This window comes from Gymnoscopelus braueri, assembly GCF_963280865.1.
Source record: "Gymnoscopelus braueri genome assembly, chromosome: 15".
In the NCBI taxonomy this organism is placed as follows: Eukaryota; Metazoa; Chordata; class Actinopteri; order Myctophiformes; family Myctophidae; genus Gymnoscopelus; species Gymnoscopelus braueri.
Window position 1 is genome coordinate 5460139 of NC_137620.1, and position 14805 is coordinate 5474943.

At 45.2% G+C, this 14805-nt stretch overlaps 1 protein-coding gene across 1 annotated transcript in view; it reads right to left on the reverse strand.

Moving 5' to 3' along the window:
- Positions 1 to 14805, reverse strand: part of LOC308102206 (VPS10 domain-containing receptor SorCS2-like) — a gene marked incomplete at its 5' end in the record, with an annotated part of 367583 nt that overhangs the window by 99708 nt on the left and 253070 nt on the right. The window lies entirely within an intron of this gene.

Genomic DNA, 14805 nt, shown 5'->3' on the forward strand with positions numbered 1-14805 from the left:
GCAAAGTGTGATCTTCAACCCCGGTTTTATTGACGTCTATTGATTTATTTATTTCAAAATTGGCCCTTCAGTACACTGCTATGATTTATTGATGCCATGAATAAATAAGCAAATTAACAATGTATATCAAAAATATGCATTTTTCAACATGCGCAATATAGGCCTTGCGCTTGTCTGTATGCGTGTATGTGCGTGCATTCATTGCATCTGTGCGTGCATGTGTGCGTGCATGTGTGCGTGCGCGTGTGTGTGTGTATGTGCGTGACTGCGCCTGCGGACTGCTCTATAGGTCGTGTGAACAAGGGTAAAGTAAGTAAGTGTACTTACACTTTTGAGGTATTTTTACTTTATTCAGTATTTACAATGTGATGTCATTGCATAATCATAAGGTAGAACTATAGGCCAATGATTGGAACTAGGCCAATGACAACGTCAGCCATGGCCAAATATGGAGTATGAAATCATATTAATGGCATCAGAGATCTCCATGTTTGTGGATGTATAGATATTTATGGAGAACCGCTGATTTGAACAACTTCACGCCAGGCACCGCACTCCGTTGCGTCTGCAGTAATACACATCGAGTTTGAAGTTAATCGCTTCAATGGGTTTCAAGATCATTATTAGAATTAAATAATTCACTGCCAACTTATTTGGCAGTGAATTGACAACTATGGACGACTTACTAGCGCGCGTAAAGTATAACAGTGAGACAAGGTCCATTGTGGTGCTAACAGAGACGTGGCTAACGGAGTTAGCATCTGATTCTTCCATCACTCCTCCTGGCTTCACCGCGTATAGGAAGGACAGAGACCCTGTACTGAGCGGTAAGCAACGTGGGGGGGGAGTTTGTGCCTTGATCAACAACAACTGGTGCAAAGATGTTAAAATCCTAGATAGTCACTGCTCACCAGACCTTGAACTTTTAATCATAGCCTGCCGTCCTTTCTACCTACCACGCGACTTCAGCATTGTGATTGTAGCCGTTGTTTACATTCATCCTGGAGCTAATAAGGACACAGCTATGAGGGAATTACGCCAGGCGATCAGTGCACAAGAAAATCGCCACCCGGACTGCGCAGTCATCTGCCTAGGCGACTTCAACCGGACAGACCTAAAAAAGGTCTTTCCCAAATTCCACCAGCATGTCGCCTGCAGCACCCGTGGTGACAATATTCTTGACCACTGCTACACGCCCTTCAAGGATGGATACAAAGCCCTCCGACGCCCACCGCTAGGAAGCTCTGACCACGACGCCATCCAGCTGCTACCTGCCTACAAACAGAGGCTAAAAAGGGAGCCGGTCGTTGAGAAGGAAATCCGAATCTGGTCTGAGGACACAGACGCTATGCTACAATCCTGCTTCTACCAGACTGACTGGGGGATGTTTAAGAACGCCGCTGGGAATAACATCAACAAACTCTCAGACTCAGTCACTGGCTTTATCAGTAAGTGCATAGATGACATAGTCCCAAAAAAGACAGTTCGGATCTATCCCAATCAGAAACCATGGATGGACAGCGGAGTACGTGCACATCTGCATGAACGGGATGCTGGTTTCAAATCTGGCGACGTGGAAACGCGCAACACGACGCGCGCGGCCCTAAACAGCGCCATCAGGAAGGCGAAAAAGGCCTACACAAAAAAGATGCAAGACAAACTCAGCAATGGCGACATCAGGAGCACATGGCAGGCGGTACACACCTTGACAGACTGCAAAACAAGAACCAGAAGCGAGGTGAACCCGCCTGCCTGCCTCCCCAACGAACTGAACACTTTCTACGTCCGGTTTGAGATCAACTCCAACCGCGGCAGCCAAGCGGGGCCATCAGCAGCACCAGCAGAGGTGAACCCTCTAACCATCTCGGAGAGAGAAGTGCGTACAGCCTTCACACGGGTCAACATCCACAAGGCATCCGGACCTGATGGGATTCCAGGCCGGGTCCTTAAGACATGTGCAGACCAGCTGGCGGGTGTCTTCGCTGACATCTTTAACCTCTCCCTCTCCCTGGCTGTGGTCCCTGCAGGGTTCAAAATGTCAACCATTGTGCCCATTCCCAAAAAGGCCAAAGTGACATGCCTGAACGACTGGAGACCTGTTGCTCTCACCCCGATCGTCAGCAAGTGTTTCGAGAAACTGGTGAGGGAATACATCAGCTCCACGCTACCTGCCTCGCTGGATCCGTGGCAGTATGCATACCGCAAAAACAGATCCACCGACGACGCTATTGCCATGGCTCTCCACACCGTCCTCTCGCACATGGACAACAAGCTGCTGAAGGACAAATATGTACGTATGCATGTGTGCGTGCATGTGTGCGTGCGCGTGTGTGTGTGTATGTGCGTGACTGCGCCTGCGGACTGCTCTATAGGTCGTGTGAACAAGGGTAAAGTAAGTAAGTGTACTTACACTTTTGAGGTATTTTTACTTTATTCAGTATTTACAATTTTCAATACTTTTACTTCTACCCCACTACATCTCAGTGGAAAATATACTCCACCACAATTATATGCAAGTATTCTACTACTACTGTGGAATATCCACATTAATGCACTGACGCCATCCATTACAAGATGTAAATCACTGGTTTCTTTCTAAACTGGCCTGACAAAGCGTCTATCAGGAGACCCCAAGGGGAGATACATGTAATTTACCATAAAAAGGAGGTGTCATTCACTGCCGCCGTTTCTCCTTTTTCTCCTTTGAACATATAGTGTTTTGTACTTGTTGATGACTTAGTATTGTATTATTATTGTGTTAGCCTGGTAAACCCCCCTCCCTCCGGAAATCTCATTTGCATTTGATTTCAGGAAGGAGTCTGGTCTACATGGCCTGTATGGGCAATTTGGGAGCTGGGCTGGATTAGTACCGTTGACTGACAACCCCTTCAACCAATCAGCAGTTTGTTCCCCTTCAGCCAATCAGCAGCTCGTTTTCCCCACCACCAGCCAATATGACGCAAGGGGACTTTTGAAGGGGCTATGCCGAAAATAGGTTGCTTTATTCGGATACATACGTGTCACTGCCCGCCCCTGCCGGTTCTCTGAATTTTTATTTTTAAATAGGCTCTGTCATGATTAACACATCGACCGCCAGAGGTTAATCTCATAATGTACTCACCAGTGCCAAGGTGTTTTTGTTGTTTTTTTGTTTTTTTCATGTCGCCATAGATCTTGTTAAAATCCTTAAGATTGAGCTCTACACGGTCTGTTTACATCCGCGAGATCTCCCTGTATCTCCCAGTGAAGATCGCGTGTCAAACGGGGCATCCATGTTTGAGTTAGAGCGGATTACGTTAAACAGTGAAATGCGAGGAGAAAAAACTACAGGAAGAGATTTGAGTTTCAGTTTCGTCTGTAGAATGGGAGCGGGCGTGATCTTCAAAACCGGATCCCAAATAATTCTATTTCCTGTCATCAAACCGGAAACGGAAGTGGATAAAAAAAAATCCGAAAGTGCACCCGGACCACGCATGCGCGAAAAGACCGCAGCCCGTAGGACTACGGGCTCGGCGCTTAACCGTTGGATTTAACGGCCCGTAGAACTACGGGCCCGGCGGTAAATGTGTTAATTGACCACATAGAGTATATGAAGTTAAACAACTGAATTCTATCCAAACGATATCTTAAAAGTAAATTCCGTGCCTCAAAAAATAAGTTTGAGAGTGTTTTCAAGTTTTAAAACCAAAACCAAAAACAGCGGACAGAAAAAATGGCCGCCCGTTCCATTTTTGTCGGCTGCACTCGGTTCCATTCGGTTTCACTTGAACTCGCCACCTGATTGGCCAACCTTCGGTGTTAATCACAGAACAATGAGCGAGGACGCTGATAGGAGAGTTCATGTTATGAAACGCCCAGACAGGCCTGTAGGCCAGACTCACTGCTGAAATCAAATACAAATGAGATTTCCGGAGGGAGGGGTTTACCAGGCTATTATTGTGTTATGTTTATGTTGATGAATTGAATGCATAGGACCACGATGGAAACAAGTCCTCAGGACTGTTTCGTGGTATCCTTTAAGCCTTAATATCTGACTGAAGCCCCCCCCCCCCCCCCAAAAAAGGTTGTCATCATAGATTTTAACCATATTTGAGGGTTTATTTCCTTGGATTACTGGCAGCACTAGAAATATGACTGATCAGTGTAGTGGTCCTGTCTGTCTGTCTGTCTGTCTGTCTGTCTGTACGTCCGTCTGTCCGTCTATCCACCAGTCCCGTCCGTCCGTCGATATATTTTTTGTTTTTTCTTTTGTATTATTAATTTATTCAGCTTTGCTTTGCGGCCCTAACCTCTAGTCCCAACCTCGGTCATGTGATAAAGAGGTCAGACTTCCTGTATCTGGTTGTTATGGCAACCCGTCAGACCCACAGAGTCTGATCACTGATCGAGGTGGGGTATGATGCCTAAAACATAGCCAGAGCTCTGATCAACAGTCTGTGGCGGGTCTTGGAGGCATGTGGAGTGATCCTGTGGTTGCGAATCCCGGACGAACTTTCAGAGCTTTTGTCAATTACAGTAGTAAGATAAGATGATAAGATGATTAGTTTTAATTGTTTTTATTATTATTTTATTTTCTGTTGCTGTTGGCAGTCATGGCTGCCAGTTCCCACATGATGTTGTGTGGGAGTTCAGACTGATCCACACCGTACTGAATAACTGCTAGCTTACATAACGTCCCAATGATGGCGGCAGAGTGTTCTGCTGAAACAGGTGGTGGAGTTCCTTTGGTGTTAATTAAAGACCAGACCAATGTGGTGGTGTCCAACTTGTAGATGTCATTAGTGTATCCAGTCAGCTGACTGCGTCCAGTCAGCTGGGTGCATCCTCCATGGATGTACATGACCTTCCTCAAGACACAGGCTGAGTGGCAGCTCCTGCCCTCTGGAACAGTCCCGGAGACCCCGGGCCTCGACCATCTATGAGTGTCGACATCGAAGGCATAAAGCACGTTGCAGTAAGGCCACCCTCCCCAGATGTAGATATCTTCCATGAGCACAGCTGTGTGGCCCCTGTGCTTGAAGGAAACCTGAAGTGGACCTTCTCCCCTTCCAGTTATCACTGGGGGCAACTTCATTCAGAGTAAGGACACTGTGTTGAATATGTGCACTTCAATCTGATCACCGTCATTATGTCCCCCTCTAAACCAGTACACCTTGTGTCCTACTGCAACAGGAGCATGGCATCTCTTTGGTTCTTCTCTCAGATGTATCGTCCAGCGAAACATTTCACACACCAGCACCACTGTCAAACAGTGTCACCAACTAACGATGCAGGGTTATTTAATAGAACGTATGAAAATACGTTAAAAGTTGCTAAATGGCATTTTTCTTAATTTGATCATCCATTTTAAATGGCACGTGCATGGTTGTGATGATGATGATGGTGTGATGTCATTGCATAATCATAAGGTAGAACTATAGGCCAATGATTGGAACTAGGCCAATGACAACGTCAGCCATGGCCAAATATGGAGTATGAAATCATATTAATGGCATCAGAGATCTCCATGTTTGTGGATGTATAGATATTTATGGAGAACCGCTGATTTGAACAACTTCACGCCAGGCACCGCACTCCGTTGCGTCTGCAGTAATACACATCGAGTTTGAAGTTAATCGCTTCAATGGGTTTCAAGATCATTATTAGAATTAAATAATTCACTGCCAACTTATTTGGCAGTGAATTGACAACTATGGACGACTTACTAGCGCGCGTAAAGTATAACAGTGAGACAAGGTCCATTGTGGTGCTAACAGAGACGTGGCTAACGGAGTTAGCATCTGATTCTTCCATCACTCCTCCTGGCTTCACCGCGTATAGGAAGGACAGAGACCCTGTACTGAGCGGTAAGCAACGTGGGGGGGGAGTTTGTGCCTTGATCAACAACAACTGGTGCAAAGATGTTAAAATCCTAGATAGTCACTGCTCACCAGACCTTGAACTTTTAATCATAGCCTGCCGTCCTTTCTACCTACCACGCGACTTCAGCATTGTGATTGTAGCCGTTGTTTACATTCATCCTGGAGCTAATAAGGACACAGCTATGAGGGAATTACGCCAGGCGATCAGTGCACAAGAAAATCGCCACCCGGACTGCGCAGTCATCTGCCTAGGCGACTTCAACCGGACAGACCTAAAAAAGGTCTTTCCCAAATTCCACCAGCATGTCGCCTGCAGCACCCGTGGTGACAATATTCTTGACCACTGCTACACGCCCTTCAAGGATGGATACAAAGCCCTCCGACGCCCACCGCTAGGAAGCTCTGACCACGACGCCATCCAGCTGCTACCTGCCTACAAACAGAGGCTAAAAAGGGAGCCGGTCGTTGAGAAGGAAATCCGAATCTGGTCTGAGGACACAGACGCTATGCTACAATCCTGCTTCTACCAGACTGACTGGGGGATGTTTAAGAACGCCGCTGGGAATAACATCAACAAACTCTCAGACTCAGTCACTGGCTTTATCAGTAAGTGCATAGATGACATAGTCCCAAAAAAGACAGTTCGGATCTATCCCAATCAGAAACCATGGATGGACAGCGGAGTACGTGCACATCTGCATGAACGGGATGCTGGTTTCAAATCTGGCGACGTGGAAACGCGCAACACGACGCACGCGGCCCTAAACAGCGCCATCAGGAAGGCGAAAAAGGCCTACACAAAAAAGATGCAAGACAAACTCAGCAATGGCGACATCAGGAGCACATGGCAGGCGGTACACACCTTGACAGACTGCAAAACAAGAACCAGAAGCGAGGTGAACCCGCCTGCCTGCCTCCCCAACGAACTGAACACTTTCTACGTCCGGTTTGAGATCAACTCCAACCGCGGCAGCCAAGCGGGGCCATCAGCAGCACCAGCAGAGGTGAACCCTCTAACCATCTCGGAGAGAGAAGTGCGTACAGCCTTCACACGGGTCAACATCCACAAGGCATCCGGACCTGATGGGATTCCAGGCCGGGTCCTTAAGACATGTGCAGACCAGCTGGCGGGTGTCTTCGCTGACATCTTTAACCTCTCCCTCTCCCTGGCTGTGGTCCCTGCAGGGTTCAAAATGTCAACCATTGTGCCCATTCCCAAAAAGGCCAAAGTGACATGCCTGAACGACTGGAGACCTGTTGCTCTCACCCCGATCGTCAGCAAGTGTTTCGAGAAACTGGTGAGGGAATACATCAGCTCCACGCTACCTGCCTCGCTGGATCCGTGGCAGTATGCATACCGCAAAAACAGATCCACCGACGACGCTATTGCCATGGCTCTCCACACCGTCCTCTCGCACATGGACAACAAGCTGCTGAAGGACAAATATGTACGTATGCTGTTCGTGGACTACAGCTCAGCATTCAACACCATTGTCCCAGCAATACTTGACAAAAAGCTCAGAGACCTAGGGCTACACCCAAGCATGTGCGACTGGATACAGGACTTCTTGTCCAACCGACATCAGGTGGTGAGAATGGGCAGCATCACATCCGACCCCCTGACCCTCAACACCGGAGCACCCCAGGGATGCGTGCTGAGCCCTCTCCTCTACTCCCTGTACACGTATGACTGCATAGCCACACATGTCTCCAACACCATCATAAAGTACGCGGACGACACGACAGTGATAGGCCGAATCGTCAACAACGACGCGTCTGACTACAGAGAGGAGATCAAATCACTAGCACGCTGGTGCCGGGAGAACAACCTCTCTCTCAACGTCGACAAGACCAAAGAACTGATCGTGGACTTCAGGAGGCCGCGGAGAGACCATGCGCCCATCCTCATCGACGGTGCTGCAGTGGAAAGGGTCAGCGAGTTCAAGTTCCTCGGAGTACACATCGAGGAGGACCTCAAATGGGAGACGCACTCCACACACGTGAGGAAAAAGGCTCAGCAGCGACTGTACTGGCTCCGCCGCCTGAAGAAGCTCGGAGTAGGACGTCGCATCCTCAGGCTGTACTACAACAGTTCTGTCGAAGGCATCCTAACAGGCTGTGTCACGGCCTGGTACGGGAACTGCACTGCCCGAGAAAAGATCAGCCTACAACGAGTAGTGCGATCGGCAGAGCGGATAATGGGAATCGAGCTCCCAGCGCTCCAGGAACTGTACAAAAAGCGGTGCGTGGTTAAAGCCAAGCGCATCATCAAGGACAAGCACCACCCAAGTCACAGACTGTTCAACCCCCTACAACGACCGCGACCGGGCAAGGGGCTCTACCGCAGTATCAAGAGTTCCACCACAAGGTACTGGTGTAGTTTCAATCCGGCTGCTGTCAGAATGCTGAATGGGGCATAAGCCTGAATGAGGCATAGGCCTTGTTCAGCAGCCTGACAACAGGCAGCGCAGACTTTTCTGGCTCTTCCTGAACACACCTGTGGATTATACCAGGGACAATGACTTGGACTTTAGCCCCCCCTCGGACACACCTGTGGACTACACCAGGTACAAATGACTTTTTGTTGCACTCCCACATGGAGCTACTTGCGGATTACACTAGGGTCAGTCCACTCTAGGTGGACACGCACTGACCTTTTGCACCTTAATCCCTTGTATAACGCACTGACTTTTTTGGTCTTTTTTATTGTGCTCCTTTTCCTCTAAGCACCTTAACGTCCATTGTCTATCATGCACAGTATAAGTATAACATGCACAGTATACAATACATTGCTGCTATGCTCAGGCACCTTAGTTTAGTTTTTTTTAGTTTTTATTATCTCAGGTAATTTGTAAATATGTAGATAACTTGTCTGGCCTTCTGTTGCTCTCTTGTTTTGATCTCCTTCCCACTTACCCCCCACCCTCTTCTTCTCCCCCCCCCCTCTTCTTTCTATGGAAACTAACGTTGCGATGGGAACGATGTACAAAAAATAATTTCACCCACTTTTTTACCTTGTAAACCTGTGATGTGACAATAAAACTGATTCTGATTCTGATTCTGATTCTGATTTCTGGCTGCGTTTGCCCACTGCCAGCGATTTAAGTTTTCCTTATCTTTTCAACTACTCACAGAAAATGTATATCCATTATGATTGCTCGTCCGATTGTTTGTAAACACAAAGGGGATCAGTGTGCGTCGCCCAGAAAAAAAAAATCCAACCGCGACCGCCCCTTGTCTTGTAACAGTATGTTGAAAATAGCATGTCTCGCGAAATGCAGGGCAAAAAAAGTCAACTCAAGATACAGCTGTTTTCATGAAAACGCTTAACAGGAAGTGGGCGGAGGCGGAAATATTCGGATGATGATGTTTCCGTATCCGTGTGAGTAGAAAGTGAAAGTGGTCACTTGGGTGATAGAGAACAGCGCAATCTTTTATAAAACCACAAAAAAACTAAAAAGTCGCCATAAGTCGGCCTTGGCACTATTGGCATTTGGACGATGTCTCATCATAAGTCGGCGTTGGCAGTGAATGAGTTAATAGCAGATAAGCCGACAATGGATCGCATTATTTTTTATTAGCAAACAATCAAAAGGGGAAACATCTACTATCCATTATTGCATTAAATTGTGTAATTTATAATCAATTAAATGTATTAGTTTGATTAACTTTTGCAAATTAACGCTCTCAAGATAATAAGATTTTGCTGAAGGTGCCTACAACCAGTACTAAACTGGAAGATACAGCCTTCAGTGTGTATGCTCCATATATATATATGGAACGAATGTCAAGAAAAGCTGAAGTTAGATGCCCTTGTTTATTTTGCTATTTTTTAAAGATTTTTAGCTGACCTTATATTGGAAGAAGACCTATGCACCTGCTTGGTGTAACGTATGGTTTTAATATATACTTTTTGCAACCTTTTTAATGTATTTATGTGTACCTTGTTGTCCTTGTCATGTCTGTAACACCGTTGTTGTAAATGTTCTTTTGTACACAGGGCACCATTGAAAAAGAGACCCTGGTCTCAATGGATTTCCCTGAAATAAAGGTTTCAACCAATCACCTCATACCACGATACCAGTCTGGAGCTGTGTGAATCTCCATATTAGGACAAGACTGGCTTCATCAATATGGGTCGGCCACCCGGCCTGGCGGAGATATGCTCCACTGTCAGTAGGCCACCCGGCCTGGCGGAGATATGCTCCACTGTCAGTAGGCCACCCGGCCTGGCGGAGATATGCTCCACTGTCAGTAGGCCACCCGGCCTGGCGGAGATACGCTCCACTGTCAGTAGGCCACCCGGCCTGGCGGAGATACGCTCCACTGCCAGTAGGTGTTGCACCAGGCCTGGTGGAGATATGCTCTACTGTCAGTAGGAGAAAGAAGTTGTTCTTTAGCTTACTGATAGCCTTAGTGTAGATTTAGCCACAGGGACCCTAGTGTCCCCAGGATGGAATGTTGAAAATAGGCCAACATTTACCAAACTAAGACGATCTGCAAGCTGTGCGCTTGCAGATCGTCTATTTTTGGCGAAGCTGTTGGGTGTAGAACAGTGTTTCTCAAATGGGGGTTGGTACACTCCTAGGGGTACGTGGAGGTACTACAGGGATACGTAAGAGAATAACGTATGTTTTGTAATAATAATAATCAAAATCTATAAAGTAACTAACGTTTTCCAATAATTGTAGTGGAGTATAATTTGCCTCTGAGATGTAGTGGAGTAGAAGTAAAAGTACAGAAAATTGGAAAAACTCCACATTTTACTTAAGCACAGTACTTGAGTAAATGTACTTAGTTACTTTACACCACTGGATATTGATCACAGCCTAAACAAATCAATCAACGGTGACCGTTTTTGTTTGTTTTTCTATCAATCTATGAACACAGATCGTAGTTTTTTTTTTCCACGGCTCATTTTATTGCCTTTATAAGCCCTGATAAACATGTGAACAATTCATGCCCAGAGTCACCTAATTACAGCTTTTTTGCAGTGCGATCGGTAACAGTGATAAGGTTGGAAATCACAATGTCACCGCAGTGTGTAATCAGAGTTTGAACTGCTCCAAACATAAAACAAACACTCCCAGATGAGATTACAAAGAAACACAGATGCAGTGGTGGAAAAATTGTACTCACATTGGGCCTCATGCAGCAACCGTTTTTAAGAGGAAGTTTCTTCTTAAACCCACTTAAGAGGTTTTGAAGAAGATTTTGGTATACTCCAATGTTTTCTTTGCTGTGATCTGTTCACAGAATCAGAATCTAAGAACAGAATCTACACACACTGAAGAGCACTCTTAGGGTGGCCTTTGAGTTCTTATGTGTGACATGTTTGTGCAAAAAAGTATTTAAGTTTCTTCAATTCTACAGTTGTATAATATAGGATTTAAATTACAATAATATTTGTATCATATCTTTAGAGCAGTTGTTCTCAAAGTATGGTCTGGGGACCCCCAGGGGTCCTTGAGGGAGTTCCCAGGGGTCCACAGCAAATGAGGAACAGTTGAATCACTTTAACCCTATTTTATACTTTGTTTGAAAATAGCCGATCTACAAGCTCACAACTCGTCCATTACTGGCCATTTTGAGCTTGTAGATCGGTTATTTTCGAAACATTTTGATAAATCTTGAAACATTTTCCCTGGCAGAAAATATTTTCAGGTGGGGGTCTGCAGCCAAATGCATGTCAATTTGGGGGTCCTTGACATGAAAATGTTTGAGAACAACTGCTTTAGAGTTTTCAGCGGGTCTGAAATTACAATCTAACCCGAACGGTTAGGTTGAAGCCCAAGTCCCATACCCACCACATAACCACATATGAAAGTGATTTGTACCTGTGCATTCCTGCATTGTTTTCTGCATTGTTTTTAATCTTTTTTTGTTACTGTTTTCTTTTCTTGTTTTATTTGTGAAGCACTTTGTAACCCAGTTTTGAGAGGTGCTATATAAATAGTTGTATTATTATTATGACGGGTGGGTATACGGGGGCTTTCAGGTAGGAAGGGGACAGGAAAATGGGGGTGTGGCGACTGTCGAGGATATGGGGGTGGGGGTGTAGGGGGGTGGGGGTATGGGGGGGCAATGAGGGTGGGTTGGGTGGGGGGTTATGGAGTGGGTATGGGGCTTGCATGGGCTTCAACTCAACCGGGTCCGTTTGGGTTAGATTGTAATTTCAGGCCCGTTGAAAACTCTAAAGCAGTTGTTCTCAAACATTTTCATGTTAAGGACAAGGACCCCCAAATTGACATGTATTTGGCTGCAGACCCCTATCTGAAAAATATTTTCTGCCAGGGAACATTTTTCATTTTCAACATTTAACAAGATTTATCAAAATTTTAAAATAGCCGATCTACAAGCTCAAAATGGCCAGTATGGATGGGACGTGAGCTTGTAGATCGGCTATTTTCAAACAAAGTATTAGATAGGGTTAAAGTGGTTAAACTGTTCCTCTTTGCTGTGGACCCCCTGGAACTCCCTCAAGGACCCCTGGGGGTCCCCAGACCACACTTTGAGAACCACTGCTCCAAAGATATGATACAAATATGATTTTAATTTAAATCCTATATTATACAACTGTAGAATTGAAGAAACTTCGAGAATACATAATTTTTGCTCAAACATGTCACACTCAAGAACTCAAAGGCCACCCTAAGAGTGCTCTTTAGTGTGGGTAGATTCTGTTCTTACCTAAGAACAGATCACAGCTAAGAAAACATCGGAGTATACCAAAATCTTCTACCAAAACCCTTAAGTGGGTTTAAGAAGACATTTCCTCTTAACTCATTGACTGCCAGAGTTAAAACCTCGTTCATAGCAGCCCTTGCCAGCGATTTTCGTGTTTTTTTGTTTCGTTATTTTGTTATTTAATTCACATCTAGAAAGTCTACCTTGACACTTGAATCGTTTTGATCGTTCCACCACCAGAGAGCAGCACATACCAAGCTTGATCGCCTCTCGATCACACTCGCCCCCTCCCAGACCCACTCACACAGTGAAACACATGAACCGGAAGTGAAATGTCTCAGATTCTGTTTTCGGCGAAAATTACTTTGTGATGCACAACGGGGATGACTGTTCGTCACCCAGACCATAGATTATAGGAGGGGAGGTCTCCGATCGCTTTTCATAGCGTGTGAAAAACCGTTTGTTTCCCTATTATGGTCGAAAATGACTGGGGGGAAAAATGTAAAACCGAAAACGGAACCCAAGTCATGGAACCGGATGCAGTGGTGGTTGAAGTAAGTGGAACCCGAAACTTAGCCTGATTCATAACAGAATAGCGTGATCAGAGCATAAAGATCAATAAAGACGTTAGATCGCATTAATGCGATCCTGGCGGCCAAGCGCGCTATTTATTAGATCGCGTTAATGCGATAATGGCGGCCAATGAGTTAAGAACAGTTGCTTTATGAGGCCCAATGTACTTAAAGTACCAAAAGTAGAAAGTACTCATTATGCAGAATGTCCCATTTCACAAGTTTCAAATGAATAAAAACCATTTGAAAATAGCAGATCTGCTATTTTCAAATGGCCGAAATGTATATAGGGCTGAAGAGGTTACTCTATGTTTTGTAATAATAATCTAAATCAAAAACCTATAGTAACTAAAGTTTTCAAATACATGTAGAGGAGTAAAAGTACGATATTTGGATCCGAGATGTAGTGGAGTAGAAGTAAAAGTATTGGATATTGGAAATACTCAAGTAAAGTACAAATACCTCAAAATTGTACTTATGCAAATATGCTTAGTTAATTTACACCACTGCACAGATGGAATGTGCTGGTACTTTACAGATCATTCATTTTGTTGAATGACATCACCGATGTCACATCACAACTTCACACGTGTAGAAGTGTGTGATATGGGTGAAATTCTTTAACCAGCCGTATCCAAGCAGATACAAGGTAGTAGTACTGGTTTACAGTGGTGTGAAGTAACTAAGTACATTTACTCAAGTACTGTACTTCAGTACAATTTTGAGGTACTTTTACTCTACTGGAGTATTTCCAATTGTCTATACTTTTACTTCTACTCCACTACATCTCAGAGGAAACATACAGTATATAATATATTGTACTTTTACTCCACTACAATTATTTGAAAACTTTAGTTACTAGTTACTTTGCAGAAATAAATTATTACATTTTAAAACATACATTAACCACTTTAGCCCTATTTATACCTAAGCTATTTGAAAATAGCCGATCTACAAGCTCACAAGGCGTCGCATCGCTTGTAGATCGGATATTTTCAAACATTTTAATACTTTAACTTTTGGTACTTTAAGTACATTTTGATACCAATAATTGTGTACTTTTACTCAAGTAACTGACTTTTAGAACCAGCACTATGGGCACTCCCCTTTTGCAATCCAATATCGTGTCATCCTAGGCTGTATTTTCAGGGAGCTAGCCTTCTACACACACACACACACACACACACACACACACACACACACACACACACACACACACACACACACACACACACACACACACACACACACACACACACACACACACACACACACACACACAGTGCTGCATCGGAATGTCACTGTCAGGAAGGGAAGACGGGTGAGTGATATGGGGGCTGAGGGTTAAAGACGCTATTGGTGCCTCATTAGCTTAAGCTAATTGATGCTTTAACCCCCTGACTCCAGCTGTCAGCATGGTTCTCCATGCTAACAGGACGGCGGGGAGTGTGTGTGTGTGTGTGTGTGTGTGTGTGTGTGTGTGTGTGTGTGTGTGTGTGTGTGTGTGTGTGAGTGTGTGTGTGTAACCTCAGCATGCAGCCTGCAGCTGAGACTGTCTGGCTGAGGAACGTGATAGATCTCGGAGCAAAGGTGAGAGAGAGACAGATTTTCCCCCCAAAGTCAAGGCAACCATCGCGAGACTTCCGGGTGCTATTGGGGTAGACGGTCTTCCGGAAGTCTCGCGA